Raw genomic sequence first — 11,542 nt, 5'->3', positions numbered from 1 at the left:
TCAGTCAGTCAGTCAGTCAGTCTCTCTCGCAGTCAGTCAGTCACTCTCTCAGACAGTCAGTCAGTCTCTCTCTCAGTCAGTCAGTCAGTCTCTCTCTCAGTCAGTCAATCAGTCAGTCTCTCTCTCATTCAGTCAGTCATTCCGTCTCTCTCTCAGTCAGTCAGTCTCTCTCCCAGTCAGTCAGTCAGTCTCTCTCTCAGTCAGTCAGTCAGTCTCTCTCTCAGTCAGTCAGTCAGTCTCTCTCTCTGTCAATCAGTCAGTCAGTCTCTCTCTATCTCAGTCAGTCAGTCAGTCAGTCAATCAGTCACTCTCTCAGTCAGTCAGTCAGTCAGTCAGTCTCTCAGTTAGTAAGTCTCTCTCTATCTCAGTCAGTCAGTCAGTCAGTCAGTCACTCTCTCAGACAGTCAGTCAGTCTCTCTGTCTTTCAGTCAGTCAGTCTCTTTCTCAGTCAGCCAGTCAGTAAGTCTCTCTCTCAGTCAGTCAGTCAGTCTCTCTCAGTCAGTCAGTCTCTCTCTCAGTCAGTCAGTCTCTCTCTCAGTCAGTCAGTAAGTCTCTCAATCAGTCAGTCAGTCAGTCTCTCTCTCAGTCAGTCAGTCAGTCTCTCTCTCCTTCAGTAAGTCACTCTCTCAGACAGTCAGTCAGTCAGTCAGTCTCTATCTCAGTCAGTCAGTCTCTCTCAGTCAGTCAGTCATTCAGTCAGTCAGTCAGTCTCTCTCTCAGTCAGTCTCTCTCTCAGTCAGTCTCTCTCTCATTCAGTCAGTCAGTAAGTCTCTCTCTCAGTCAGTCAGTCAGTATCTCTCTCAGTCAGTCAGTCAGTCAGTAAGTCTCTCAGTCAGTCAGTCAGTCTCTCTCGCAGTCAGTCAGTCTCTCTCTCAGTCAGTCAGTAAGTCTCTCTCTCAGTCAGTCAGTCAGTCTCTCTCTCAGTCAGTCAGTCAGTCTCTCTCTCAGTCAGTCAGTCAGTCAGTCACTTTCTCAGACAGTTAGTCAGTCAGTCAGTCAGACAGTCTCTCTCTCATTCAGCCAGTCAGTCTCTCTCTCAGTCTGTCAGTCAGTCAGTCTCTCTCTCCGTCAGTCAGTCAGTCTCTCTCTCATTCAGTCAGTCTCTCTCTCAGTCAGCCAGTCAGTAAGTCTCTCTCTCAGTCACTCAGTCAGTCTCTCTCTTAGTCAGTCAGTCAGTCTCTCTCTCAGTCAGTCAGTCTCTCTCTCAGTCAGCCAGTCAGTAAGTCTCTCAGTCAGTCAGTCAGTCAGTCTCTCCCTCAGTCAGTCAGTCAGTCAATCAGTCTCTCTCTCAGTCAGTCAGTAAGTCTCTCTCTCAGTCAGTCAGTCAGTCAGTCAGTCTCTCTCTCAGTCAGTCAGTCTCTCTCTCAGTCAGTCAGTCAGTCTGTCTCTCAGTCAGTAAGTCAGTCAGTCAGTCAGTCTCTCTCTCAGTCAGTCTCACTCTCAGTCAGTCAGTCTCTCTCTCATTCAATCAGTCAGTCTCTCAATCAGTCAGTCAGTCTCTCTCTCAGACAGTCAGTCAGTCAGACAGTCTCTCTCTCAGTCAGTCAGTCAGTCTGTCTCTCAGTCAGTAAGTCAGTCAGTCAGTCAGTCAGTCTCTCTCTCAGTCAGTCAGTCTCTCTCTCAGTCAGTCAGTCAGTCAGTCAGTCTCTCTCTCAGTCAGTCTCTCTCTCAGTCAGTCAGTCAGTCTCTCTCTCATTCAGCCAGTCAGTCTCTCTCTCAGTCAGTCAGTCAGTCTCTCTCTCCGTCAGTCAGTCAGACTCTCTCTCATTCAGTCAGTCAGTCAGTCTCTCTCTCAGTCAGCCAGTCAGTAAGTCTCTCTCTCAGTCAGTCAGTCAGTCAGTCTCTCTCTCAGTCAGCCAGTCTCTCTCTCAGTTAGTCAGTCAGTCAGTCTCTCTCCCAGTCAGTCAGTCAGCCTCTCTCTCAGTCAGTCAGTCAGTCAGTCTCTCTCTCAGTCAGTCAGTCTCTCTCTCTCTCTCAGTCAGTCAATCAGTCACTCTCTCAGTCAGTCAGTCAGTCAGTCTCTATCTCAGTCAGTCAGTCACTCTCTCAGACAGTCTCTCTCTCAGTCAATCAGTCAGTCTCTCTCTCATTCAGCCAGTAAGTTTCTCTCTCAGTCAGTCAGTCAGTCTCTCTCTCCGTCAGTCAGTCAGTCTCTCTCTCATTCATTCAATCAGTCTCTTTCTCAGTCAGCCAGTCAGTAAGTCTCTCTCTCAGTCAGTCAGTCAGTCTCTCTCTTAGTCAGTCAGTCAGTCAGTCAGTCTCTCTCTCAGTCAGTCAGTCTCTCTCTCAGTCAGCCAGTCAGTAAGTCTCTCTCTCAGTCAGTCAGTCAGTCAGTCTCTCTCTCAGTCAGTCAGTCAGTCTCTCTCTCAGTCAGTCAGTAAGTCTCTCTCTCAGTCAGTCAGTCTCTCAGTCAGTCAGTCAGTCTCTCTCTAAGTTAGTCAGTCAGTCTCTCTCTCAGTCAGTCAGTCAGTCAGTCAGTCACTCTCTCAGATAGTCAGTCAGTCAGTCAGTCAGTCAGACAGTCTCTCTCTCAGTCAGTCAGTCAGATTGTCTCTCAGTCAGTCAGTCAGTCTCTCTCTCAGTCAGTCTCACTCTCAGTCAGTCAGTCTCGATCTCATTCAATCAGTCAGTCTCTCTCTCCATCAGTCAGTCAGTCTCTCTTTCAGTCAGTCTCTCTCTCAGTCAGTCAGTCTCTTTCTCAGTCAGCCAGTCAGTAAGTCTCTCTCTCAGTCAGTCAGTCTCTCTCTCAGTCAGTCAGTCAGTCTCTCACTCAGTCAGTCAGTCAGACTCTCTCTCAGTCAGTCAGTAAGTCTCTCAATCAGTCAGTCAGTCAGTCTCTCTCTCAGTCAGTTAGTCAGTCTCTCTCTCCTTCAGTAAGTCACTCTCTCAGACAGTCAGTCAGTCAGTCTCTCTCAGTCAGTCAGTCAGTCTCTAAATTAGTCAGTCTCTCTCTCAGTCAGTCAGTCTCTCTCTCATTCAGTCAGTCAGTAAGTATCTCTCTCAGTCAGTCAGTATCTCTCTCAGTCAGTCAGTCAGTCAGTAAGTCTCTCAGTCAGTCAGTCTCTCTCGCAGTCAGTCAGTCACTCTCTCAGTCAGTCAGTCAGTCTCTCACTCTCAGTCAGTCTCCCAGTCAGTCTCTCTCTCAGTCAGTCAGTCTCTCTCTCAGTCAGTCAGTCACTCTCTCAGTCAGTCTCTCTCTCAGTCAGTCAGTTTCTCTCTCAGTCAGTCAGTCAGTCAGTCAGTCTCTCTCTCAGTCAGTCAGTCTCTCTCTCTCTCAGTCAGTCAGTCAGTCAGTCAGTCTCTCAGTCAGTCAGCCAGTCAGTCAGTCTCTCTCTCAGTCAGTCAGTCAGTCAGTCAGTCTCTCATTCAGTCTCTCTCTCAGTCAGTCAGTCACTCTCTCAGTCAGTTTCTCTCTCAGTCAGTCAGTCTCTCTCTCAGTCAGTCAGTCACTCTTTCAGTCAGTCTCTCTCTCTCAGTCAGTCAGTCAATCTCTCTCTCAGTCAGTCAGTCAGTCAGTCAATCTCTCTCTCAGTAAGTCAGTCAGTCTCTCTCTCAGTCAGTCAGTCTCTCTCTCAGTCAGTCAGTCTCTCTCTCAGTCAGTCAGTCTCTCTCTCCTTCAGTTAGTCAGGCAGTCTCTTTCTCATTCAGTCAGTCAGTCTCTCTCTCTCAGTCAGTCAGTCTCAATCTCATTCAGTCAGTCAGTCTGTCTCTCTCTCAGCCAGTCAGTCAGTCTCTCTCTCAGTCAGTCAGTCAGTCAGTCAGTCTCTCTCTCAGTAAGTCAGTCAGTCTCTCTCTCAGTCAGTCAGTCTCTCTCTCAGTCAGTCAGTCAGTCTCTCTCTCAGTCAGTCAGTCTCTCTCTCCTTCAGTCAGTCAGGCAGTCTCTTTCTCATTCAGTCAGTCAATCTCTCTCTCAGTCAGTCAGTCAGTCAGTCAGTCTCTCTCTCAGTCAGTCAGTCAGTCTCTCAGTCAGACTCTCTCTCAGTCAGTCAGTAAGTCTCTCAATCAGTCAGTCAGTCAGTCTCTCTCTCAGTCAGTTAGTCAGTCTCTCTCTCCTTCAGTAAGTCACTCTCTCAGACAGTCAGTCAGTCAGTCTCTCTCTCAGTCAGTCAGTCTCTCTCAGTCAGTCAGTCAGTCTCTAAATCAGTCAGTCTCTCTCTCAGTCAGTCAGTCTCTCTCTCATTCAGTCAGTCAGTAAGTCTCTCTCTCAGTCAGTCAGTCAGTATCTCTCTCAGTCAGTCAGTCAGTCAGTAAGTCTCTCAGTCAGTCAGTCAGTCTCTCTCGCAGTCAGTCAGTCACTCTCTCAGTCAGTCAGTCAGTCTCTCACTCTCAGTCAGTCTCCCAGTCAGTCTCTCTCTGTCAGTCAGTCTCTCTCTCAGTCAGTCAGTCACTCTCTAAGTCAGTCTCTCTCTCAGTCAGTCAGTTTCTCTCTCAGTCAGTCAGTCAGTCAGCCAGTCTCTCTCTCAGTCAGTCAGTCTCTCTCTCTCTCAGTCAGTCAGTCAGTCAGTCTCTCAGTCAGTCAGCCAGTCAGTCAGTCTCTCTCAGTCAGTCAGTCAGTCAGTCAGTCAGTCAGTCTCTCAGTCAGTCTCTCTCTCAGTCAGTCAGTCTCTCTTTCATTCAGTCAGTCAGTAAGTCTCTCTCTCAGTCAGTCAGTCAGTATCTCTCTCAGTCAGTCAGTCAGTAAGTCTCTCAGTCAGTCAGTCAGTCTCTCTCGCAGTCAGTCAGTCACTCTCTCAGTCAGTCAGTCAGTCTCTCACTCTCAGTCAGTCTCTCAGTCAGTCTCTCTCTCAGTCAGTCAGTCTCTCTCTCAGTCAGTCAGTCACTCTCTCAGTCAGTCTCTCTCTCAGTCAGTCAGTTTCTCTCTCAGTCAGTCAGTCAGTCAGTCAGTCAGTCTCTCTCTCAGTCAGTCAGTCTCTCTCTCTCTCAGTCAGTCAGTCAGTCAGTCTCTCAGTCAGTCAGCCAGTCAGTCTCTCTCTCAGTCAGTCAGTCAGTCTCTCAGTCAGTCTCTCTCAGTCAGTCAGTCAGTCACTCAGACAGTCAGTCAGTCAGTCAGACAGTCTCTCTCTCAGTCAGTCAGTCAGTCTATCTCTCAGTCAGTAAGTCAGTCAGTCAGTCAATCTCTCCCTCAGTCAGTCTCACTCTCAGTCAGTCAGTCTCTTTCTCAGTCAGCCAATCAGTAAGTATCTCTCTCAGTCAGTCAGTCTCTCTATCAGTCAGTCAGTCAGTCTCTCTCTCAGTCAGTCAGTCACTTTCTCAGACAGTCAGTCAGTCTCTCTCTCAGTCAGTCAGTCCGTCTCTCTCTCAGTCAGTCAGTCTCTCTCTCAGACAGTCAGTCAGTCTCTCTCCCAGTCAGTCAGTCAGTTAGTCTCTCTCTCAGTCAGTCAGTCAGTCTCTCTCAGTCAGTCAGTCAGTCTCTCTCTCTGTCAGTCAGTCAGTCTCTCTCTCTCTCTTTCTCTCTCTCTCTCTCTCTCTCTCTCTCTCTCTCTCTCTCTCTCTCTCTCTCTCTCTCTCTCTCTCTCTCTCTCTCTCTCTCAGTCAGTCAATTAGTCAGTCTCTCTCTCATTCAGTCAGTCAGTCAGTCTCTCTCTCAGTCAGTCAGTCTCTCTCTCAGTCAGTCAGTCTCTCTCCCAGTCAGTCAGTCAGTCAGTCTCTCTCTCAGTCAGTCAGTCAGTCTCTCTCTCAGTCAGTCAGTCAGTCTCTCTCTCTGTCAGTCAGTCAGTCTCTCTCTATCTCAGTCAGTCAGTCAGTCAATCAGTCACTCTCTCAGTCAGTCAGTCAGTCAGTCTCTCAATCAGTCAGTCTCTCTCTGTCAGTCAGTCAGTCAGTCTCTCTCTCAATCAGTCAGTCAGTTAGTCTCTCTCTCAGTCAGTCAGTCAGTCAGTATCTCTCTCAGTCAGTCAGTCAGTCAGTCAGTCTCTCAGTCAGTCTCTCTCTCTCTCAGTCAGTCAGTCAGTCTCTCTCTCTCATTCAGCCAGTCAGTCTCTCTCTCAGTCAGTCAGTCAGTCTCTCTCCCTGTCAGTCAGTCAATCTCTCTCTCATTCAGTCAGTCTCTCTCTCAGTCAGCCAGTCAGTAAGTCTCTCTCTCAGTCAGTCAGTCAGTCAGTCTCTCTCTTAGTCAGTCAGTCAGTCAGTCTCTCTCCCAGTCAGTCTCTCTCTCAGTCAGTCAGTCAGTCTCTCTCTCATTCAGCCAGTAAGTCTCTCTCTCAGTCAGTCAGTCAGTCTCTCTCTCCGTCAGTCAGTCAGTCTCTCTCTCATTCAATCAGTCAGTCTCTCTCTCAGTCAGCCAGTCAGTAAGTCTCTCTCTCAGTCAGTCAGTCAGTCAGTCACTCTCTCAGACAATCAGTCAGTCAGTCAGTCAGACAGTCTCTCTCTCAGTCAGTCAGTCAGTCTGTCTCTTAGTCAGTAATTCAGTCAGTCAGTCAGTCAGTCTCTCTCTCAGTCAGTCTCACTCTCAGTCAGTCAGTCTCTCTCTCATTCAATCAGTCAGTCTCTCTCTCAGTCAGTCAGTCTCTCTCTCCATCAGTCAGTCTCTCTCTCTTTCAGTCAGTCAGTCTCTTTCTCAGTCAGCCAGTCAGTAAGTCTCTCTCTCAGTCAGTCAGTCAGTCTCTCAGACAGTCAGTCAGTCTCTCTCTCAGTCAGTCAGTCAGTCTCTCTCTCATTCAGTCAGTCAGTCCGTCTCTCTCTCAGTCAGTCAGTCAGTCTCTCTCCCAGTCAGTCAGTCAGTTTCTCTCTCAGTCAGTCAGTCAGTCTCTCTCTCTGTCAGTCAGTCAGTCAGTCTCTCTCTCTCTCAGTCAGTCAGTCAGTCAATCAGTCACTCTCTCAGTCAGTCAGTCAGTCAGTCTCTCTGTCAGTCAGTCTCTCTCTGTCAGTCAGTCTATCAGTCTCTCTCTCAGTCAGTCCATCCGTCAGCCTCTCTCTCAGTCAGTCAGTCTCTCTCTCAGTCAGTCAGTCAGTCAGTCAGTCTCTCTCTCAGTCAGTCAGTCTCTCTCTCAGTCAGTCAGTCAGTCAGTCAGTTTCTCTCAGTCAGTCTCTCTCTCAGTCAGTTAGTCAGTCAGTCTCTCTCTCATTCAGCCAGTAAGTCTCTCTCTCAGTCAGTCAGTCAGTCTCTCTCTCCGTCAGTCAGTCAGTCTCTCTCTCATTCAGTCAGTCAGTCTCTCTCTCAGTCAGCCAGTCAGTAAGTCTCTCTCTCAGTCAGTCATTCAGTCAGTCAGTCAGTCTCTCTCTTAGTCAGTCAGTCAGTCAGTCAGTCTCTCTCTCAGTCTGTCAGTCAGTCTCTCTCTCAGTCAGCCAGTCAGTAAGTCTCTCTCTCAGTCATTCAGTCAGTCTCTCTCTCAGTCAGTCAGTCAGTCAGTCAGTCTCTCAGTCAGTCAGTCAGTCTCTCTCTCAGTCATTCAGTCAGTCTCTCTCTCAGTCAGTCAGTCAGTCAGTCAGTCTCTCAGTCAGTCAGTCTCTCTCTCAGTCAGTCAGTCAGTCTCTCTCTCAGTCAGTCAGTCAGTCAGTCAGTCTCTCAGTCAGTCTCTCTCTCTCTCAGTCAGTCAGTCAGTCTCTCTCAGTCCGTCAGTCAGTCAGTCAGTCAGTCAGTCTCTCTCTCAGTCAGTCAGTCAGTCTCTCTCTCAGTCAGTCAGTCAGTCAGTCAGTCACTCTTTCAGACAGTCAGTCAGTCAGTCAGACAGTCTCTCTCTCAGTCAGTCAGTCAGTCTGTCTCTCAGTCAGTAAGTCAGTCAGTCAGTCAGTCTCACTCTCAGTCAGTCAGTCTCTCTCTCATTCAATCAGTCAGTCTCTCTCTCAGTCAGTCAGTCTCTCTCTCCATCAGTCAGTCTCTCTCTCTTTCAGTCAGTCAGTCTCTCTCTCAGTCTGTCAGTCAGTCTCTCTCTCAGTCAGCCAGTCAGTAAGTCTCTCTCTCAGTCATTCAGTCAGTCTCTCTCTCAGTCAGTCAGTCAGTCAGTCTCTCAGTCAGTCTGTCAGTCTCTCTCTCAGTCAGTCAGTCAGTCTCTCTCTCAGTCAGTCAGTCAGTCAGTCAGTCTCTCAGTCAGTCTCTCTCTCTCTCAGTCAGTCAGTCAGTCTCTCTCTCTAATTCAGCCAGTCAGTCTCTCTCTCTCAGTCAGTCTGTCAGTCTCTCTCTCCGTCAGTCAGTCAGTCTCTCTCTCATTCAGTCAGTCAGTCTCTCTCTCAGTTAGCCAGTCAGTAAGTCTCTCTCTCAGTCAGTCAGTCAGTCAGTCTCTCTCTTAGTCAGTCAGTCAGTCTCTCTCTCAGTCAGTCAGTCAGTCTCTCTCTCAGTCAGCCAGTCAGTAAGTCTCTCTCTCAGTCAGTCAGTCAGTCTCTCTCTCAGTCAGTCAGTCAGTCAGTCAGTCAGTCTCTCTCAGTCAGTCAGTAAGTCTCGCTCTCAGTCCGTCAGTTAGTCAGTCAGTCAGTCAGTCTCTCTCTCAGTCAGTCAGTCTCTCTCTCAGTCAGTCAGTTAGTCAGTCACTCTTTCAGACAGTCAGTCAGTCAGTCAGTCAGACAGTCTCTCTCTCAGTCAGTCAGTCAGTCAGTCTGTCTCTCAGTCAGTAAGTCAGTCAGTCAGTCAGTCAGTCTCTCTCTCAGTCAGTCTCACTCTCAGTCAGTCGGTCTCTCTCTCATTCAATCAGTCAGTCTCTCTCTCAGTCAGTCAGTCTCTCTCTCCATCAGTCAGTCTCTCTCTCTTTCAGTCAGTCAGTCTCTTTCTCAGTCAGCCAGTCAGTAAGTCTCTCTCTCAGTCAGTCAGTCAGTCAGTCTCTCTCTCAGTCAGTCAGTCAGTCAGTCTCTCTCTCAGTCAATCAGTCACTCTCTCAGACAGTGAGTCAGTCTCTCTCTCAGTCAGTCCATCAGTCAGTCTCTCTCTCAGTCAGTCAGTCTCTCTCTCAGTCAGTCAGTCTCTCTCTCCTTCAGTCAGTCAGGCAGTCTCTTTCTCATTCAATCAGTCAGTCTCTCTCTCTCAGTCAGTCAGTCTCTCTCTCTCAGTCAGTCAGTCAGTCAGTCAGTCTCTCTCTCAGTCAGTCAGTAAGTCTCTCTCTCTCTCAGTCAGTCAGTCAGTCAGTTTCTCTCAGTCAGTCTCTCTCTCAGTCAGTCAGTCAGTCAGTCTCACTCTCAGTCAGTCAGTCAGTCTCTCTTTCAGTCAGTCAGTCAGTCAGTCAGTCAGTCACTCTCTCAGACAGTCAGTCAGTCAGTCAGTCAGACAGTCTTTCTCTCAGTCAGCCAGTCAGTAAGTCTCTCTCTCAGTCAGTCAGTCAGTCAGTCAGTCTCTCTCTTAGTCAGTCAGTCAGTCAGTCTCTCTCTCAGTCAGTCAGTCAGTCTCTCTCTCAGTCAGCCAGTCAGTAAGTCTCTCTCTCAGTCAGTCAGTCAGTCAGTCAGTCTCTCTCTCAGTCAGTCAGTCAGTCAGTCAGTCAGTCTCTCTCTCAGTCAGTCAGTAAGTCTCTCTGTCAGTCAGTCAGTCAGTCAGTCAGTCAGTCTCTCTCTCAGTTAGTCAGTCAGTCAGTCTCTCTTTCAGTCAGTCAGTCAGTCAGTTAGTCACTCTCTCAGACAGTCAGTCAGTCAGTCAGTCAGACAGTCTCTCTCACAGTCAGTCAGTCAGTCAGTCTCTCTCTCAGTCAGTCTCATTCTCAGTCAGTCAGTCTCTTTCTCAGTCAGCCAGTCAGTAAGTATCTCTCTCAGTCAGTCAGTCTCTCTATCAGTCAGTCAGTCAGTCAGTCTCTCTCTCAGTCAGTCAGTCACTTTCTCAGACAGTCAGTCAGTCTCTCTCTCAGTCAGTCAGTCTTTCTCTCAGTCAGTCAGTCAGTCAGTCTCTCAGTCAGTCTCTCTCTCAGTCAGTCAGTCAGTCTCTCTCTCAGTCAGTCAGTCAGTCTCTCTCTCACTCAGTCAGTCAGTCAGTCAGTCTCTCTCTCAGTCAGTCTCTCTCTCTCTCAGTCAGTCAGTCAGTCAGTCTCTCTCTCATTCAGCCAGTCAGTCTCTCTCTCTGTCAGTCAGTCAGTCAGTCTCTCTCTCTCTCATTCAGCCAGTCAGTCTCTCTCTCTGTCAGTCAATCAGTCAGTCTCTCTCTCATTCAGTCAGTCAGTCCGTCTCTCTCTCAGTCAGTCAGTCTCTCTCTCAGTCAGTCAGTCAGTCAGTCAGTCTCTCTCCCAGTCAGTCAGTCAGTCTGTCAGTCTCTCTCTCAGTCAGTCAGTCAGTCAGTCTCTCTCTCAGTCAGTCAGTCAGTCAGTCTCTCTCTCTGTCAGTCAGTCAGTCTCTCTCTATCTCAGTCAGTCAGTCAGTCAGTCAATCAGTCACTCTCTCAGTCAGTCAGTCAGTCTCTCAATCAGTCAGTCTCTCTCTGTCAGTCAGTCAGTCAGTCTCTCTCTCAGTCAGTCCATCAGTCAGTCTCTCTCTCAGTCAGTCAGTCTCTCTCTCAGTCAGTCAGTCTCTCTCTCCTTCAGTCAGTCAGGCAGTCTCATTCTCATTCAATCAGTCAGTCTCTCTCTCTCAGTCAGTCAGTCTCTCTCTCATTCAGTCAGTCAGTCAGTCTCTCTCTCAGTCAGTCAGTCAGTCAGTCAGTCAGTCTCTCTCTCAGTCAGTCAGTAAGTCTCTCTCTCAGTCAGTCAGTCAGTAAGTCTCTCTCTCAGTCAGTCATTCAGTCAGTCAGTCAGTCAGTCTCTCTCTTAGTCAGTCAGTCAGTCAGTCTCTCTCTCAGTCTGTCAGTCAGTCAGTCTCTCTCTCAGTCAGCCAGTCAGTAAGTCTCTCTCTCAGTCATTCAGTCAGTCTCTCTCTCAGTCAGTCAGTCAGTCAGTCAGTCAGTCTCTCAGTCAGTCAGTCAGTCTCTCTCTCAGTCAGTCAGTCAGTCTCTCTCTCAGTCAGTCAGTCAGTCAGTCAGTCAGTCTCTCAGTCAGTCTCTTTCTCTCTCAGTCAGTCAGTCAGTCTCTCTCTCTAATTCAGCCAGTCAGTCTCTCTCTCTCAGTCAGTCTGTCAGTCTCTCTCTCCGTCAGTCAGTCAGTCTCTCTCTCATTCAGTCAGTCAGTCTCTCTCTCAGTCAGCCAGTCAGTAAGTCTCTCTCTCAGTCAGTCAGTCAGTCAGTCTCTCTCTTAGTCAGTCAGTCAGTCTCTCTCTCTCTCAGTCAGTCAGTCAGTCTCTCTCTCAGTCAGCCAGTCAGTAAGTCTCTCTCTCAGTCAGTCACTCAGTCAGTCAGTCTCTCTCTCAGTCAGTCAGTCAGTCAGTCTCTCTCAGTCAGTCAGTAAGTCTCGCTCTCAGTCCGTCAGTCAGTCAGTCAGTCAGTCAGTCAGTCTCTCTCTCAGTCAGTCAGTCAGTCAGTCACTCTTTCAGACAGTCAGTCAGTCAGACAGTCTCTCTCTCAGTCAGTCAGTCAGTCTGTCTCTCAGTCAGTAAGTCAGTCAGTCAGTCAGTCTCACTCTCAGTCAGTCAGTCTCTCTCTCATTCAATCAGTCAGTCTCTCTCTCAGTCAGTCAGTCTCTCTCTCCATCAGTCAGTCTCTCTCTCTTTCAGTCAGTCAGTCTCTCTCTCAGTCTGTCAGTCAGTCTCTCTCTCAGTCAGCCAGTCAGTA

The sequence above is a fragment of the Ascaphus truei genome, unplaced genomic scaffold (assembly GCF_040206685.1).
Source record: "Ascaphus truei isolate aAscTru1 unplaced genomic scaffold, aAscTru1.hap1 HAP1_SCAFFOLD_562, whole genome shotgun sequence".
NCBI lineage: Eukaryota > Metazoa > Chordata > Amphibia > Anura > Ascaphidae > Ascaphus > Ascaphus truei.
This window is presented reverse-complemented; position numbering follows the sequence as displayed.